Genomic DNA, 6,296 nt, shown 5'->3' on the forward strand with positions numbered 1-6,296 from the left:
ATTGCCCTCTGCAGTAGCTGACAATTATTTTACTTGCAGTGCTGGCAGACGGGGGCAGTGCAAGCAATTTTTACCTCTGGGCTGGTTCTGTGCCTATTGGAGAACAAGCGATTTTGAAGGTAGGTACGAACTAGGCACTTCCAATGCAAAGCAGAACATTAAATGTGTTGATGTGCCAAGCCTCGCCCTTAAACTGACTTGGAACCCTCGTTTACTAAAAGAATGCGTAGTAGTAGTAGTAGTAGTAACCTTATTTTGCCCAAAAGTTATGGTGATTGCACCACTGAGCTGTTCGTAGAATTGTTCCAACTGCAGAATTTCAGTAAAAAAAAATTGCAGGTCTTCGCAAAAACTTTGGCATTGCTCGGGCTCAAACCCACGATTCTACCCCTAGGAAATTGAGGCTGGGCAGCGGGGTCCTTTTAGCCGTTGCTGTTGCTCAAAATAACAGGAGGAGGGGTCGAAGCAAACCAGTAGATGGCGCTTGGTGTGCATAGGAAGTGGTGGGTTTGTATCCAAGGGAATGGAATTTCATGTAACATAATGATGTGTAGGTACTACCCTTGGTTCCATTCAAAGGATCAGGGCCGTAGCTGGCATTTTTTTTCGGAGGGAGTTTGAGTTATGGGAAGGGCTAAGCTGCGCCGAAAGGAAAACGCGCTTGAACTCATTCATCGGCATCGTTCCGCACACCTGCTGAAATGTGGACTGGTTCCAGAGGCAGCAGCTCTCGCCGCGTACATGGGCCAGCCGTCGAATACGATGCCAGCCTTTTCCGCCGCAAGGCCGCCCTGGCTGTTCCATCAGGTGAGGACAGCCTCTGACAAGGCTACACGTCCGCACCTCAGGCCTTCACCAGCCTCCAGATGCCGTCCTTCATGTCCCTGACTGGGTGCCTGAGACGCAACCGCTGGTTGTCCAGGCTTTTGTGGACGCTGGGGCATACGACTGCTTCGTCACCACGGCCTTGACGTGGCCCTCCTACCCTGCCCTAACAAAGCTGCCCGTACGAGTCACTCCGTGCACTTCCAAGCCTGCTAGCAGAACTTACTGCCATTAGGGATGGCCTGCAGGCGCTTGCATCGACTTTGACTGCTGGGGACAAGCTGGAACTTTACGCGGACTCAACGGCAGCGATTCGGGATTTGCGTCGCGTTGCGCGTTGTACAAGCCTGGCCACACTCATTCACGAGATTATGGACACTTATCCATGCCCTGTCCGCGTTTCTTGGATCTGCCCACACTGTGGCAGATCGCACCTGCCACTGAAGAGACCATTCCACTCACTCACCAACTCCTCAACATCCCCGCACTCCGCAGCACCATTTACGCAGATGATATCACCCTATGGGTGACACGTGACAGTGATAACCAGATAGAAGACACCTTACAAACTGGGCTTGACCACGTCCTCACACACATCACCCCTCTCGGCCTAACATGCTAGCCCGCCAAATCTGCCCTACTTATCGATCATGACACCTCCCAAAACCCGCCCTTCCCCCCAACCGTCAATACGACTATTTTCGAATGACAACCCCATCCCCCACACTCACGAGCTAAGAATCTTGGGGCTTACTATCACACACAACAGATCTCCCACACTCAAGTACATCAAGAAATACGCAGCCCAAACTATCCACCTCATTAAACGGGTCGCCAACCGCCATCATGGCTTAACAGAACTGGACCAACTACGTTTATTACACAGCTTTATGATCAGCTGCATACTCTACCACCTCCCCTACATGCATATCACAAACACTCAAACAAATGCCCTGGATGCCATGCTCTGCAAAGCTTATCGCACGGCCTTGCTTCTTCCTCCCGGGGCTCCTACCAATCGCCTTATGTCACTAGGCATCCATAACACCATCCCTGAACTTCTTGAGGCCCACCGGACAGCCCAACTTGCCAGACTCTCCACCACACCCACGGGCCATTACATACTCCAAATCACAGGTCATACACCCCTCACAACATCCACTACCTCCCAACCTATTTTACGAAACATCCGAGCGCTCATCCGCATCAAACCGCTTCCCCGTCACATGCACGCCATATTCCATGCCAACCGCTGAGCAGCTCGTGCAAGTCATCATGCAAAACTCCACCCTCCTGACAAACACACCATGTACGTAGATGCAGCCAAATACCCACATAAACTGGCCTATGCCCTCGCGGTTACCGGATCTGACATCAACGCCCCGACACACACTGCCACCATCTCCACCTCATGTGCAACTACGGCGGAGGAAGCGGCCATTGCCCTTGCGCTCTCCCAGAGCCCCACCCCAATCACCGTCCTATTCAGGGGTTTTCCCAGGCATCGAATCAAGGGGGGGTGTCTCAATGGCTCTGGAAGGGGGGGGGGGGGGTTCATAAACTAGAAAAGCTGTTTTTTTATCCCACTAGTTAAATAATCGCCGTCTGTTAACCAAACGCTCATCCCCGTGACGTACGTTTTTCATTTTCTATATATATATATATATATATATATATATATATATATATATATATATATATATATATATATATATATATATATATATTTATATATATATATATATATATATATATATATATATATATATATATATATATATATATATATATACAGAAAGAAATTCCGGCAGTCTACAACGCCAAAGAAGGCATAGGGGAGTGGTTAGACTTTTTTTTTTACCGTTATTGACGTTACAATATTTTTTTTATTATTATTATTAATTACGTGAGAAAGAAAGAAAGAAAAACACGCGCCCAGAGTGGGGACCGAACCCACGCCTTTCGATTAGATCTCGAATGCCTTACCAATTCGGCTATCTGGGCGACTGTGTTCTGCTTCACTTTCTGGAGTATTTATATTTACTAGAAATGTATCTGACGCTTGAGGGTGGTAGCCAGTGCCACTCAGACTACACGGGGAGAAGGGGACCTTCTTTTTCAACCCCCGGGGCGTGACGCGAACGTCTACAGCCTGTCATGAGCGGTTAATTGGCGGGAAACCCTCTTATGCTACCTTGGCATCAAGGCTGCCAGAACCGAGGCCCTCGCTAAGCTTTCGCACGATAATAGGGTTTGGAAATGAGGGGCTCGTTAGGAAATACAGAAAGAAATTCCGGCAGTCTACAACGCCAAAGAAGGCATAGGGGAGTGGTTAGACTTTTTTTTTTACCGTTATTGACGTTACAATATTTTTTTTAGTATTATTATTAATTACGTGAGAAAGAAAGAAAGAAAAACACGCGCCCAGAGTGGGGACCGAACCCACGCCTTTCGATTAGATCTCGAATGCCTTACCAATTCGGCTATCTGGGCGACTGTGTTCTGCTTCACTTTCTGGAGTATTTATATTTACTGCGACTGTATCTGACGCTTGAGGGTGGTAGCCAGTGCCACTCAGACTACACGGGGAGAAGGGGACCTTCTTTTTCAACCCCCGGGGCGTGACGCGAACGTCTACAGCCTGTCATGAGCGGTTAATTGGCGGGAAACCCTCTTATGCTACCTTGGCATCAAGGCTGCCAGAACCGAGGCCCTCGCTAAGCTTTCGCACGATAATAGGGTTTGGAAATGAGGGGCTCGTTAGGAAATACAGAAAGAAATTCCGGCAGTCTACAACGCCAAAGAAGGCATAGGGGAGTGGTTAGACTTTTTTTTTACCGTTATTGACGTTACAATATTTTTTTTATTATTATTATTAATTACGTGAGAAAGAAAGAAAGAAAAACACGCGCCCAGAGTGGGGACCGAACCCACGCCTTTCGATTAGATCTCGAATGCCTTAATTAACCGCTCATGACAGGCTGTAGACGTTCGCGTCACGCCCCGGGGGTTGAAAAAGAAGGTCCCCTTCTCCCCGTGTAGTCTGAGTGGCACTGGCTACCACCCTCAAGCGTCAGATACAGTTGCAGTAAATATAAATACTCCAGAAAGTGAAGCAGAACACAGTCGCCCAGATAGCCGAATTGGTAAGGCATTCGAGATCTAATCGAAAGGCGTGGGTTCGGTCCCCACTCTGGGCGCGTGTTTTTCTTTCTTTCTTTCTCACGTAATTAATAATAATAATAAAAAAAATATTGTAACGTCAATAACGGTAAAAAAAAAAAGTCTAACCACTCCCCTATGCCTTCTTTGGCGTTGTAGACTGCCGGAATTTCTTTCTGTATTTCCTAACGAGCCCCTCATTTCCAAACCCTATATATATATATATATATATATATATATATATATATATATATATATATATATATATATATATATATATATATATATATATATATATATATATATATATATATATATATATATATATATATGTATATCGAAAGGCGTGGGTTCGGTCCCCACTCTGGGCGCGTGTTTTTCTTTCTTTCTTTCTTTCTTTCTCACGTAATTAATAAAAATAATAATTTAACGTCACTAACGGTAAAAAATATTCTAACCATTCCCCTATGCCCTCTTTGGCGTTGTAGACTGCCAGCGTTTCTTTCTGTATATATATATATATATATATATATCAAAGTTGCAGTCCTTATTGTCAGTGCTGTTTGGCGTTTTAACAGTGCTTTATAGTGCCGAACCACGTCTTACGTGCGGCCGCTGGGAAAAGACGTTCTACGTCTTCCCGCGGTGGTCGAGGGGCGGCGCTAGTTGACCGGGCTCTGAGCAGTCGTAAATACAAAACCCCGCCGAAGTAGTCGAGTAGGGAGTCGCCGCGGAACTAGCTCAATGGTAGAGCACCTCACGCGTTATGCGGAGGTTGTGGGTTCGATTCCCGCTTCCGGAAAAAACGGCGTATTTTTTCTCGACTTGAATTTTCAATTATTTATTCCTGAAAAAAAAATGCAATCATACCTCATTCGGCACTATAAAGCACTGTTAAAACGCCAAACAGCACTGGCAATAAGGACTGCAACTTTGATATGTGTCCTTACGGAATCCCTCGTCCCGTACGTCTCTGTTCTACAAAATGCATTACGAGGGTTCTGGCTTCAGCAGTCTGAAATTTATCCCCGACTTCCGACCACGTCTTACGTGCGGCCGCTGGGAAAAGACGTTCTACGTCTTCCCGCGGTGGTCAAGGGGCGGCGCTAGTTGACCGAGCTCTGAGCAGTCGTAAATACAAAACCCCGCCGTATAGTCGAGAAGGGAGTCGCCGCGGAACTAGCTCAATGGTAGAGCACCGCACGCGTTATGCGGAGGTTGTGGGTTCGATTCCCGCTTCCGGAAAAAACGGCGCATTTTTTCTCGACTTGAATTTTCAATTATTTATTCTTGCAAAAAAAAATGCAATCATACCTCATTCGGCACTATAAAGCACTGTTAAAACGCCAAACAGCACTGGCAATAAGGACTGCAACTTTGATATGTGTCCTTACGGAATCCCTCGTCTCGTACGTCTCTGTTCTATATATACCGTAATTACCCGATTTTAACGCGCACTTTTTTTCAGGAAAAATAGGTCGAAAAATCGCATGCGCGTTAAAATCGAATACGAAACCGAAACTGTCAAAACAACGGGAATTTCGTCCCGCCCCTCGCCATCGCCATCTCAAAATGGCGCCAAAGCTTCTAGCAACAATTTTTCAGACGTAGGAAGAAGCATAGGCGCCTAGGCTTTTCTATCGGCGTTCACACAAACCGTCAAATCGTTCCACTTGCGCGCTTGATAACAGCAATGGCAGCAGCGCTCTCACGCGTTCAAAACGAGTGGTCGGCTGAAGCGTGCGCCTCTGGAGAAGCCCGCAGGATGGGTGTGCGAGGCGTGGGCCACGATCCCATCGACCATGGTTGAACGTCCGTTATGAAGTGTGGCATCGCGATCGCACCAAGGGAGATGTTGTGGTCAGCGGAGAGCGACGAGGAGTGAGATGAGTGAGGTTACTTCGAGAAATAAATCGCCCGTTTCTCTCGCATTCGTTTTTCTTGCTCACAAAGTTCCGTGCGCGTTACAATCGGAGGTGCAAGTTTTTTCGGTTTTTTTGCCGGGAAAATCGGCTGCGCGTTAGAATCGGGTAATTACGGTATATATATATATATATATATATATATATATATATATATATATATATATATATATATATATATATATATATATATATATATATACACTGAGAGGCGGTGCTTTAATTCTATTCAATCTAAGAAAAACACAAATTTAGAGAAATTCATTTTTTACCATGACAGGTCCGTATTCAGTTCTTTTTTTTAAATTTCTCGCCATTTTTCAACGTTAAGGACATTTTCAAACTTGTTACCAGGGCCAGTGACGAAATTTGAGTTCTTGAAACAAT

The sequence above is a fragment of the Haemaphysalis longicornis genome, unplaced genomic scaffold (assembly GCF_048455015.1).
Source record: "Haemaphysalis longicornis isolate Haplotype H1 unplaced genomic scaffold, Haemaphysalis longicornis Haplotype H1 scaffold_4, whole genome shotgun sequence".
Classification (NCBI taxonomy): domain Eukaryota; kingdom Metazoa; phylum Arthropoda; class Arachnida; order Ixodida; family Ixodidae; genus Haemaphysalis; species Haemaphysalis longicornis.